Below are 12866 nucleotides of genomic sequence, written 5' to 3' on the forward strand. Positions count from 1 at the left end.
TTCTGCAGAAGGAGCAGGAGATTATACCTGCAGTAGAACCTGCAACTACTGGACTATGAATCAAAAAATATAGTGTATGTTAGCCCACAGGACATGGATCTGACAGCTTTACCCTTCCTGGACTGACTTATGTTCTGTGGAGCATGAAGGGTGCCAGTAACAGTCAACTGTGAAGGATGGACTGTATTTTGGCTTGGGATAATGCTGAGAGGGGAGAGACCCCTGGTGTTTGGAGCATTTTGATTGCAAAAAGATTGGAGAGTGGAGATGGGAAGAGTAAATAGTGTTGCTGAATACTGGCCAGCTTCCTGTGACCTTCATGGATTGCACACAAGTCCCGGTGATGGTGAGGGTACAAAGAAGACAACCTCTGTAGATCACTTAAATCACAGAGTTCTCAGCAGGAGGTGAAACAAGCTGCTTCTGTGGAGGTGTGTGGGGGCTGTGACAGGGACAGAAGAAAGGAGTGTGGATAACACTTCTGTTCAGCCCAGCTACGTGTGCAGGAGGGGCTCAGAAAGCTCTGTGGGGGAAAGGGCTGGAGCTGAACAGGCTGTTATCTCCCCGCAGGAGGGGAAATGGGGCAGAGCTTTCACTCTGGGCACAACTTTGGTCTCATAGGGGAGGCATGTTTGCTTTCTAACCTTCCTGCAGCCTGCTGATAACTCCCTACACAATGCAGCTGCACAGATTGGCTCGAGAGGTTTGTAAGGAATTGCCGACCCTGATACAAGCAGTAAGGTTTGTGTCCAGGCAGGAGGAAGAAGAGAAAAGAATAGTGCTTAGTTATCCAAGCTTTAAGACTCAGGCTGCAAGTTCTATCAAAGGAAATGACAATTAAGATGCAAAACAAAACACTTGTAATTACTTTCATGGAAATGTAGGGAGGAGGCAGAAATGTGGGGTTTGCAGGACAAAGTTTTGCTTTCTGGATCTTTTGGCCTGTTTGTTGCCAGGAGAAGGACCAGAAGTTGGTGAATGGTGGAGTGAAAGAGTGAAGCAGAGATGGAATTGAATACCCTGGATGTTCCTTGGTCTGAGGGACATAGGCTGTGTACTGCTGGCCATGAAGCGATTGCAAAGACACTTCAGAAGTGGGTTCAGTTCAGTCTGCGTTAGAGACACCTCTTTTTTGATGTTGGGTTGTTCTGTGCTGTTAATAATCACCTAAATGATGCAGGGAGAGAAATAAAACCTGCTCCAAAAGCAGCATGCCCAGCTTTTTGGAGGCTCTTGTATCTCGAACAACATGTAGCTTTGCTTGCAGGAATATTTGGTGAAATATTCAAGTTCAGTGACTGAATGAAAACTCTTCTAGCAAAGCCAAGCCCAAGGGTGAAGGTGGTTGTGTATCATCTGGTTGCAAGGTGTTTTTGGGGAGGGAAGCACAGAGCACTTGCACAGTGTGTCTCTGCTGGAGATGCTCTTTCTCACTTCAGTGTAACCCGAGGGGATGCTGCTTTGTTTACCTCCTTTCCCCCATCTTAAAAAGGGCGAGATTTGTCTTGCCACACCGTATAACATAACTATCTGCACGAGAGAAAGTTCTCCAGACTCCTTTCATAGTCACTGCAGAGGAGCAGACACTTCTGAGCCGTGATTCATCCCCACTGAGCTGGACATCTAAAAATACATCGGACAAACTGCCCTAAAAGTGCCTGTTTCTCTCCATTGTTTCTGCAGAGTTCAAACAATGAGCGCACACGGAGGCACCGCTCCTGTAGCTGCTCAGTGTCAGGAGAGCTGAATCTCGGCCAGAGTGTCTCACATCCCAGCAGAGCACCGAGGAGGGCTCCCGGTGTCCTCATTTCCACCAGGCTCGGTGTGGGTTGAGCAGTGTAAGGCGTTGTGGCTGTACCTGAGGCTGGGGGGCAGACAGCAGTGTCCAGTTTAAATCCCTCCTCCTCCTCAGGTCAGTCACTGGACTCTGACAAGCTTGGGGCTGGACCCGCAGCCCCAGACGATCTGCTGTAAATAAGAGGCCGGAGGGGATTTGCTGAGTGGCTTTTTCAAGGTCGCACATCAGGTTAGTGGCAGAGGTGGAAGCAATGAGGGCACTGTGGGCTGCCAGGGGTGTGCTCCTTGCCCTGCCTGAGCTCCTTGCAGCTGCCTTGCAATCTGCTGCGCTCCTGGGGGCGAGACTGGCTGCCTGGCTCTCTGTGACGGACAGCACCCGGTAGGTACTCACTTCCTTCTGCAAAATTATACAGGCTCATCCTTTTTTCCCTATCCTTTCTCTTGCAAAAATCCATACAGCTGAATTATTGTGCATCCACGAGGCTGGCATGGGCCACTGTGTGTGCTCCCAGTCACAAGCAGCTAAACTTAGGAGGGAACGGGTGACAGTTCAGGCTTGTGGTGGTCCAGGACAGCACGTGTGGTTATTCTGTGTTGGTCAGGTGGTGTGTGGAAACTCTTTAAACAGACATGTCTAAACCATGCTATCTATCTATCTATTGATCTATCTATCAATAAATGCAAGGCTTAGGGAGCCACATAGGAAGCTGTGCCCAGGTCTCCTCTGAAGTGTGGCTGCTGCCACTGTGTTATTCAGCAGCCTGGAAAAGAAATCACTATTTCTTCTGGAAAAAGCCTAACTTTTATCTGTGCACGTAACCCAGGTAGGCTAAGGATAAAATTCCTCCTCCTGTGCAGAGAACTAGTTTACAGCAGAAAGACTTCTTTTGCTAAATGTGCTGAGTGTCTAGGGAGAGACTTTGCTGAAGGAATTTGCTTGTGTAGCAGAGATACAAAGCACAGGCAGGTACCAAGTGTTAAATGGATCCTGTGCAAGTCTGATTTCAGACAAATACCAGAACCTTCTCCTGTCTTTCTTGATACATGAGGAAGAATATGATAGCCATGAAATAGAAAGAACATGTTGTCTGAGCCAGGATTTGATTCCTGAAGTACTTCTTAGGGGGTCTGTGGGTGAACTCCAGGAGGTGAAACATTGCAATTTGATCCCAGAGTGAACAACTGGGGAGAGGAGGGAAAGAGCAAACTATTAAATAAGAGCTGGGAGAAAAGCCAGTCTCCAAAAATAAACGTTGAAGATCAATTCCAGGTATTTCCTGGCATTGTCATTCTGCTTCATCCACCACTTGGACTGTAACAAATGGTTTCACAGTTAGCAGGCTGACAGGTTTAGGGTTGTTTGGTGGATTTTTTAATAGGAAAAAAGTGTGTGATAGACTGTTTGCAGCATTGTTTCTTACGCAGAACTGGGTGGGAAGTTGGTGATGAAATACCCCTGGGATAGAGAAACCAGAGCTTGTTATTGTAAAAGGCAATCAAGAGCAGAGCTGGTTTCACTTTGGAAAAGTGAAAAATCTGGATTTTCTTCCCATTTACATGCCCAGGGCACCTCAGGAGTTCCGAAGTGAGAGGAAGCGGATACGTGTGCAATGTAGCGTGAGCAAACACGGTTCCTGCAGAGCAGTTGTGCATTAATAGCGCTGTAGGTAGCCTTGGAATGGCTTTACAGATAACGTTGGTGAGTGAAGGCATCACCTTTGCAAAGCTTGGAGGTGACTGTGAACGTGTTTCTTCTTGCAAAAACTCTGCAAAAAGCCCGTCCAGGAGTTTACAGTAACGGAGTTGTGAGGAAATTGAAGCACATCCTGTTCCAAGGGCTCGCGCGGGTGATCACACACCATCCCCCTGCCGGGCTTTCGTTCTGGATGGTGGCTCCGGGAGCTGCGTCCCTGCAAACTGTACAGGAACACCCTTCAGTGGGCTGGAGTTGGCTCAGGCAGGAGCTGTGGCTCGTGTCTTACCTCACCTGCTTGGCCCTGGCCCGGGAGAGGATGGTAGGGCAGCTCTGCTTACGCAACGTGTGCTGTGTTGCTTGACTGAACTTGTCTATAAGTAGCTTTTGTGTTAGTAATGCTGGTGCCTTTCAGCGAGGGAGATGCACGGGGCTCACGGGCATTCATCCTGCTTTGTCTCCGTTGTAAGAAATCCCGATTCTCAGGGAAAGCAGCCTGGACACTCCGTGATTCAGACTCGGATGAGGAGACTCTGTCATCAGGCCTGTGCAGAAGGGGAATGAACGTGTGATACGAGTAAGGTGTCCTTTAGTTTGGGCTCTTTCTGATTTGGAGTACTTGGCTTTGCAATTGCAACTGTACTTTACCTTTTTAAATTTTATGTAGCAAGATCAGTTTAATCTAGCAGGTTACTGCGTAGCACCAAGTTCTTTCTCATGGGCTATGTGCTGTTTGGCTGTTTGGTCCATTCTGGCATCAGCACTGGTAAGAATAACAGCGTTTGGCCTGGTTTTCACCACACACAAAAAGTTACTCTACAGGCTTGAAACTGCGCTATAAATCAGAGATTTAGGTTTGTGGCTCGTGTTTTTTTTCTTTCCCCTAAAGCAACTAATTCTTTAAAAGCAAAGAGAAAGACATTTTATTTGTCTGAAGCAGTAAAGAAAGTGTTTTGCTTGGTGGAGAGGGTCCTGCACTGTCAGCGTGGGAGATGCCGCTGTCGAGGGGCCCCTTTCATGTGTGCGAAACCAGCACAGGCACACGAACGTGCAGGCTGTGCTTGTAGCAAGGCTGCTCTGCCCACAGACCTTGAAGTGTGTGGGACAGAAGGCGTAAAACAAACAAACAAGGCCCTGACTAGGGGAGTTTTCAGCTGGAAGAATTACAGGGACATGAAAAACTCGCTCCTGGGAGAGGCGGCCCCTCCGAGTCCGAGCAGAGGTGTGCTGGGGAAGAGCAGTATTTTGCATTGCTGTAGCCTCGATTGGACATGCTTGAGAGAGAAGCCGATGAATTCACAGCTGCCAGGATAGGACCTATCATTTAAATTGTAATTTGCCCTTCAAATTTGGCAAGCTGCACTTGCTGTTTGCTTGACAAATCTCTCTTTTGTGTTCTCCTCAGCCCGCGCAAAACAGCGAGCGCTGCCGGAGAGAGCTACTTGCAGTGGATTCCATTTCTCTGCTATATTTAGTGATCAAAACATGTTCGTGATCTTTGCAGGAATACTGCCAGAGCAGATAGGTTTAGCATGAGACATGCCCTTTCTCTTTTGGCTCCCAGATCCACATTGCATTTCGCTTTCCTCCCGTTTCCCGACGCCGTCAATGGCTCTGTCTGCTGCTCTGTTGTGCAAACATTGCGCTGCTGCTTCCAGGGATTTTGCTCGATTAGAACAAGTCCCTGCTTTAGTGAAAACTCCTGTGTTGAGATTGCCACTATTCCTAGCTTTCCCTTTTCTAAATTTCCTGGAAGAGCAGATTACTGCTCTTCAGGAAGATCTTTCTGAGCAACCTTATGATTTAATTGAGAAACTCCAGGCTTTTTATTGCTTAGGTGAGCTTCACTCAACAGGGTAATGTTTGTTAATCATCTGATTTACTCTTTCATTTACTTGGGGGAAAAAGGGAAATAGGAAGGCAGTGGAAAGGAAACATTTGTATCCCTTCAAAGGCAGAATATAACTAGGAGCCTGATTCTTACTAATATAATGTCATTAATGCAAAGCAGGTGTAATTATTATATATTGCTGTTTTAAATTCCTTTTAAATACCTTTACCATGTAAAGTGGCTCCAGTGTTAATGGGAAACTGGCTGTGAATCTCTTTTAAAACATTAACCAAAGAATTTTGGTTGCAATCCAGGGGAAGGAAAGAAACACTTGTAAATAAAAAGAACTTCTTGCAGTGCCTTTTGCTTGGTTAAAGCAGGCAGTGCTGTCCAGTTCATTCCGATCGGGCGTGAGAGCTAAACTTGCTCTGATTGCAGGCATTTCCCACCCCCTTCCCTTCCTGTCCCAACTGTAAAATCTGACTGAGGGCCAAGAAGGCCGAGGAAGGGCCATGACGAGCTGTGTGTGGCTTTTGCGATGGGAGCTGCCCGGCTGAAGGTCAGAGGTCTGTCTGTGCCCTGCGGCGCCGGCACTGCCGCGGCCACGCCGCTCCCCTTCCCCCTGCCCAAAGGAGAGCTGGCAGAGCGTGGCTACTCAGAGCTGTGTGTGGCTACAGGCCTTGCCTCAGCCCAGGTAGCCGGGCAGGGGGTCAGGTAGGGGTGTCTGTCGTGTGAACACGGAGAAAGGCTTCTAGGACTGAAATGACAGCAATGACCACCTTGTTGCCTGCGCTCCCAGTTAACCGAGTGTGTAGGAAGAGGTCATGTTTGTGCACTGGATGTGCTTCCCAGGTAGGGCACGGCTCTGGAGCCAGCCTGTGTTCCTCATGTTGTTTTTGTGATAACCCTTCCCCGCAGCCCCGTTATCTGCGGGAAGCGGCCTTGGGGCTGCGGCGGCCGGCGCCGGGCGGCAGGGACGTGTGGGACCGACCCCTGCTCTGGAAAAGCTTTTCCATCCTGGCCTCACGGCAACACACGTGGCTTTTTGCACATAATTGGAGGCTTCTGAGCATTGCACAGGTAGATTTGGGCTGGGATGTGCTCATGGGCTTTGTATTTTGGCAGTTGAATCGCTGCCCAAACCCTCAGTTTTGATGGAGTCGTGAAGTTACTACGGTGTTTTGGCTTCCTGCACACAGTGGACCTTGGAGGGATAGAGGGGCATGGCATCGGTTTCCCAAGCCTCCAGACATTCATCACTCACCCTTTTTACATAAACTGTGATTTTGAGTCCTGAGCAGTTCTTGTTTTTATTAACAGTGTGGAAGCTCTTGGAAGCCAGTTGAAAAGTGAATGTTTTCTGCAACTTTAGTAAGTGTGCTTTGGCACTGCCTTTCCATTTGGGAACAGATAAATGTGAGATGGGCTCTTATTCTGAGGGCAAGTAACTGCATCATGCACCTCCATGGGTCAGCCTTCGTGGCTGTGTGAACAAGGCTTAGCTCTGTTAATAAAAGCATTTCTCTGTGTGTGTGTTAACAGCAGCATGGAGTTAGTGCAGTTTTCAAACTGTGCAATTGTACCAGGATGACTGATATATTGTCACCCCCCCCCTCAAAAAAAAAAAAAAGAAAACGTCAAGAAAGACACTTTCCTAACTGTGTTTTTAAATTGATTAATGCAATGAGAAGATCCATTGTGCTTCTGTAACAGGAAGCATTACTGATGTGTAAATCAAAGACAAACCAGAAACTTCTGCTGGCCTTAAAAAGTGGCGTGGCTTTTGTATACTCATGTGCTTGTCCTGGCTGGTTTTCAGAAACTATAAATAGATCACTGGGAAGTCCCTGCATAACAAAAATGTACTGCTTCTGATTGTCATAAATAAACTAATAGGAGATGTCTTGGTCTTGCAGCTCTTGTTCTTTGGAGGAGTCCTTACTTGTGCATATGGTTGAAGAGCGTCAGTTCCCTTGAGACAAGACTATTTCTGTGGCAGTGGGTGCAGCTTTGTGCCCAGCCCTGAATCTCCTGAAGATCTAATGCTCTCTGGACTTGGTTCTATCTCAGCAGAGTTATTCAGTCTTTTCCAAGTTTTTCCCTTTTTTATTCCTTCATCTCCAGCTACTGAAAGCATGGGAATACCCAAGGCCAGGCTTGTTTCAGCATCATCCCAGGCAGTGCAGAGTCTCTCTGATGCCACATGCACTAATACTACTTATTAGAAGACTGGCTGATACCCATCAGACTGCTGTGGGGTATTATGTAGGATCAGAAGGCTATAGCCTCTTTTCTGTATCACCTTCAAAGGGATGGAAACCTAATGGGAGCACTTTTCTTCCTCCAGGGAAGCACAGAGAATATGTCATTATTGCTTAGTGGATGACGTCTTTCTGCTAGACAGAGAGAAGGTGTCAGTTCCTTGAGTGGGGAAGTCAAGGTGGATCTGTCAGTGGTGCTGTCCTGATTTTTGCTTCCTGAGAATGTGGCTCTGAAGGGAAGGGGATCAGTGTGTTTGCTGTGTGATCCTGTTCCAGCTGTGGACATGATACAATCTGAGTTGGCCCACAAGAGCGATGTTGGCAAGTACTTTAAATGTGGAGGGGATGAGCTTCGGTCTGGAGTAGGGCCTTAAGAAAAAAAAAGAGTATTTAAATGCAAAGATCATGGAAAATGCATGCTTTAAGCAGACCTTTCTCCCCACCACTGACACTGGGTGAAAAAATGGTGAAAGCCTTGTAAATGAAGTGTTGAGGAGAAAGAAGGACCATCAAACTGAAGTGCTGTGTGAATTTGTCAGGCTTAACAGAGGTGTGAGTCCATCGGAAGTGAGGGGAGAAGAAAATGTTATAAAAAAAGCAAAACCCAAGGCAACTTGACGTAAGGGGTTTTCTGTGATATTTTTTTAGGTCATACTGTTAAGATTTGGATGCCAGCAATTTGCCTTTAGGGAGGCTATGACAGACTTACAGAAAGATGGTTTACCAAAAGGTGGCGGCTCAGCAGCACTTTGCAAGGCTCAAGACTTGCACCTCTGAACGTTACTGCTTCCTTCTCAGTGTAAAATAAATGGAGATCTTTGTTAATAGCCAAAAAGGAAAGGGTCTTCAGTCCATCAGCATTGTGGAGCTCCACTTCCTTTGGACTGGCTCACCAAAGATAAAAATCTGCTGTTTCTGTTCATGACGTTGGCTTGGCTGAGCACATGAGTAATAATAATCTGTTGCTAGGAACAGACTTCAGTTTACATGGAGAGGCCTCTCTGGAGGGAAAGTCTTTGAGTCCCCTAGTGGGTCATAAATAATCAGTGGCACTTCAAAGGAGGAAAAGTAAAAACAAGCGGTTGGAGATGCCATGCAAAGATGTCTGCAGTGCCTGTTGCAACACCAGTGGAAAGCATGTAGTGAACGTAACTGGGAAAATATGGGGCATGTGTCTGCAGAGGCAGAACCAGTGGAGCCAGGATTTACTAACAGTGGGCTATAATATTCAGCTACCTCTAGCTGGGCTCGTTTGCAAGGTATCTGCTGCTTTCGGCTTTAAGGAGTGCATAACTGAGCTAATTTCATGCCGTGTGATTTTGCAGGGTTGGCTCACAGGGAGGGCCGTGAGGGTCCATCTGTGCAGGGACATGCAAGAGTTACCTGTAAACTCTAGGGCTAAAAATGCTCCTACAGCATGGGACAGTATGGGAATCACATCAGCTAGTTTACCTTGCTTCCTAAATACTGTGCACACCTGTTTTGTGCAAGTAACTTTACATAATGAATAAAATACATTTTTTCTATTTTAACTGTAGTTACGTACATTTTAACTGTAGTTACATTGTTTTGAAAATGGCAGTGGTTTCACCCTAAGGAGTGTACTGTGTGACTGCTGGGGTTTTTCATACAATGAAATCTTACCATCTGCAGTACTTGGAACAGCTGAAAGCCAGGGCTTGCAAACCACCCTGATCTGAACTGATGTTAAGGCTATGAAATCCTTTCTAATGAATCCTCTAAATCCATCTGAAACTTTTTTTCCCCCTCTTTCTTCTGAGACAAGAATGTCCTTATAGAGACCATGCTTAAGGAGAGCATCTCTTAGGTCTCATTAAGACTTAAGCCTCACTGGAGACAAGGTATTTAAATCAGTGTTGTCTATTCTTATGATAATGGAATGTAAAGCCTAGGTATGGTTATTTTCAGGTTAATTCCTTGAGATTTCCAGTCCACTACCTGCTCTTAGGTTTCTCTCTTTATCAGTGTGCCTATTTGTATGTTAATGCCTGTGATTTTTGCCACTCTGCCAGCTGATTTCAGCTGAATTTGGGAAAGGAAGATAAATTCAAGTTGAACCCATGTGATGCAACTGTGCTGATACAATTTCCACCGATGTTTTTAGGTGCCCATTGTGGAAATAGCTGGGGAGGTAAGGGAAGAAGGGGTTGAGTCTTATGAGTGTCCTTACCACAGGGAAAAGCTTTTGTTGATGGTTGAACCATCGGAGCTGCAAGTTGAGCCCAGGTGGACAAGAATTTGCTCCTTTGGAGAACACAGTGGGAAGCTTTCCTCTCGAGGAGGACATTTCTAATGCACCTTTCTTGTGTGATTTCACCTGTGTTGATGAGGAAAAGATGAGCTTGCACAGGAGCCCTGGTGCAATTCATATAAGTTAATCCACAGGAAACGAAGCCACTGGAAATAAGGTCCCAGTGTTCCTGCAACTGTCTTTGACCCTGTGATACTTCACAGGTTATCCCAAGGTGTAAGCAGTTAATGCTTTCCTGTGTTAATGCCAGACTCTCCAGAGAGAGAGAAAGACAAGGTTGTTCTCTCCACTTTCCCTTTTATCCCCACTGGAAAGGTGTCATTTGAAAGCCCTTGACTTATTTTCAGCACCAGCTGTGTTTGTTTCCTCGTTGTCCAGCATTTCGTGGAAGTGAAGGGTTTGGTTTAGCTCTGCAGTCCATTGAGTCACTATGAAACAAAACAATTGACTTAAATATGAAGCAAAGAGGATGATCATTCCTACTGCCTGTGAAAAGCATTGCTGAGCTGTCTTACCCAGAGCTTGTTGCTTTTAGACTCTTCAGAGGCTGCAGTGATACAGTTATACTTCATATGCTTTATTTGAATGAAATTTGGGGCAGGGAGGAGGACAAAGTGACTACCATATTGTCCCTCTGTAATCCCTTCTCAGACAATCTGTACTTTTAAAGACGATTAATCCTTGCAGGTGTATCCTCCAAGAGTGTGTGTGTGTGTCCCTTTCAAAGCAGCTGTGGGGTCTTCAGTTGGGGCAGGGCAAAATGTATGTGCTGTGTTGGATGGTGAATTGAGGGTTTCAGGGACATGAAAGCTTTAGCATAAAATTTACCTGCTCTTAGCTGTGTGTTTTCATAACCTGCACTGTGGATTTGTTGAGGGGATGTCTGTGTTTAAAGAAAAGAGTTTTAAAATTCCCATCCTTTTGGAAAGGAGGCCATAAATTGACTTTAAAAGAAAATGGGAGCATATGCGTTTGCTCATTTAAATGTGTTCTATGATCATGTGCCGTGATTCAAGTTAATTAATTAATAAATTAAGCAAATTAAGTTGATTCATGCTTTAGAGCTCAACATCCTTTCTACTTTGAAATGCTGGAGGTTTTATTAGCTTTATCCACTTTAATGCTTAGAGATGTGAGCTGAGATTGGGGTCCCATCCCATGAAGTGCAGTACAGGCACATAAAAGGAGACACTCGGTGCTCTGTGGTTGCTGGAGCTGGCACGGGATGGGGACAGAGGAAGAACAGACCCAGAAGGGTTAAAAATACACTTTGTGTTGTTCATGAAACATCCATTGATGTTGTTCGTGGCTCTCGCATATTTTTTAAAAGTGGAATTTTAATGCCAAATCCTGCTCCCTTTCTCTGATCTGCAGTGCCAGTGACTTTAGCATCATGCAAGTTGGGTGAACGTGACTTGGCTCTGCCTGTGCCATCATCCCAAATTTGGATACTTTGAAGTTGAACAGATATTTGTGTGTCTACTGTTTGAGAGTTCTGTGCTGCATTTGTGCCTTTAAAAGAAAATCCTTAAGTAGTGCTTAGTTTAAAATAAAAATGAAAAAAATCAGAATAAACACGTGAAAGAGGAAAAGAGCAAGCATTGCCACTGGTATTGAGTGTGTGCCCCAGAACCACAGGAACATACACATGTACATGGTTTTGGGGATGCCAGTGTGGCAGTAGTGGGTGCTTCTGGTCCTGTCACTCTTCCTTTACACGGATACCCAATTTGAGTTGTAACCTTAGGTCCAAATTCAGGCAGGCCCATTTATTTCACCTGCAGATTCACTGTTGCCCACGATTTACTATTTCTTCAATATCTCTGAAGGCCTACAGTTGACCACTGGAAAATTCAAGGTGGAGGGAATGCATCCCTGCATCCCAATTATCCCTGTGTCCTGGGAAAAAAAAGCAACAGACCTAATGAGGTGGTTTGGATTTGCTTACATACTTCCCATGTGGGTTATTTGTCATCGCCTTCAAGATGGTGATCAAAAAGTGAAATTCAAGACTTAGTGATACCTGAAAGATATTAAGGCCACCTGACATTTTGCATTTTCAGACTTTGGGTTTGTATGGCTTTATCTTGAGAGGAATTAAAAAAAAAAAGGAGTTTCCCAGGAAAGATTGCATTGCCTTGGGCATCGGCAGCACTGCTGGGTTCTTGCTCAGCCCTTGTCCTTGCTCAGTTCCTGTAAGAGCCTGGTGTTTATCACAGAATCATACAAGGCCAGGTTGGAAGGGACCTCAAGGATTCTCTGGTCCAATGTTTTGTGATAAAAGCACGGTCCAGACAAGATGGCAGAGCACCTTGTCCACCCAAATCGTAACAGTGCCAGCGCTGGGGAATCCCCCACTTCACTGGGGAGATTAATCCAGTGGCTGATTGTTCTCACTGTGGAAAATTTTCCTCTTGTGTCTAATTGAAATCTCCACAGCAGTAACTTGTACTCATTACCCCTCATCTTTTCATTGTGCCTCCTTGCAAAAAGGGAGTCTCCATCCTCTTTGTGGGCACCCTTTAAGTACTGGAACGTGGTAATAAGGTCTCCTCTCAGCTTTCTTTCCTCGAGGCTGAACAAACCCAGTTTTCTCAGCCTTTCTTCACACATCAGACCTCCCTGTCCTGGTCATTTCTGTGGCTCTTCTCTCTCCAGCCTGTCCACATAATTTTTTGTACATTGGGGTCCCAAACTGAACCCGGTATTTCAGGTGTGGTCTGATGAGTGCTGAGCAGAGAGGGATAAGGGCTTCTTTATCTCTGCTGCTGATGCCCCTGTTGATGCTGCCCAGCATCTTGTTGGCTTTCTTGGCTTTTTAGAAATCTTACCATTTCCATCCTAACCTCAGGGCTTGGCTTGTTTCTCCATCACGTTCTTGTGCCTGCCAAAGATCAAATTAGTCCTTTTCCTCCTACTTTTGCCAGGATGAGCAAGCCAAACTCTTATAAAATATGTTTTTAATTTTCTCTGATCATCTAGACAGGTCTCACCTTTACCTGTCCCAGCTAG

The 12866-nt window shown here is 45.8% G+C and overlaps 1 protein-coding gene across 1 annotated transcript in view; it reads left to right on the top strand.

Annotated features, from left to right (window-relative positions):
- The first annotated feature begins 2150 nt into the window (after positions 1-2150).
- The window catches only part of SYNE2 (spectrin repeat containing nuclear envelope protein 2), a 171474-nt gene continuing 160758 nt past the window's right edge, over positions 2151-12866 (top strand). The window contains 1 exon segment of the mRNA XM_050335581.1: positions 2151-2176. The gene's annotated coding sequence lies outside the window, so the exon portion shown is untranslated.

This window comes from Myiozetetes cayanensis, unplaced genomic scaffold (assembly GCF_022539395.1).
Source record: "Myiozetetes cayanensis isolate MyiCay16 unplaced genomic scaffold, myiCay2020 scf6-25, whole genome shotgun sequence".
Classification (NCBI taxonomy): domain Eukaryota; kingdom Metazoa; phylum Chordata; class Aves; order Passeriformes; family Tyrannidae; genus Myiozetetes; species Myiozetetes cayanensis.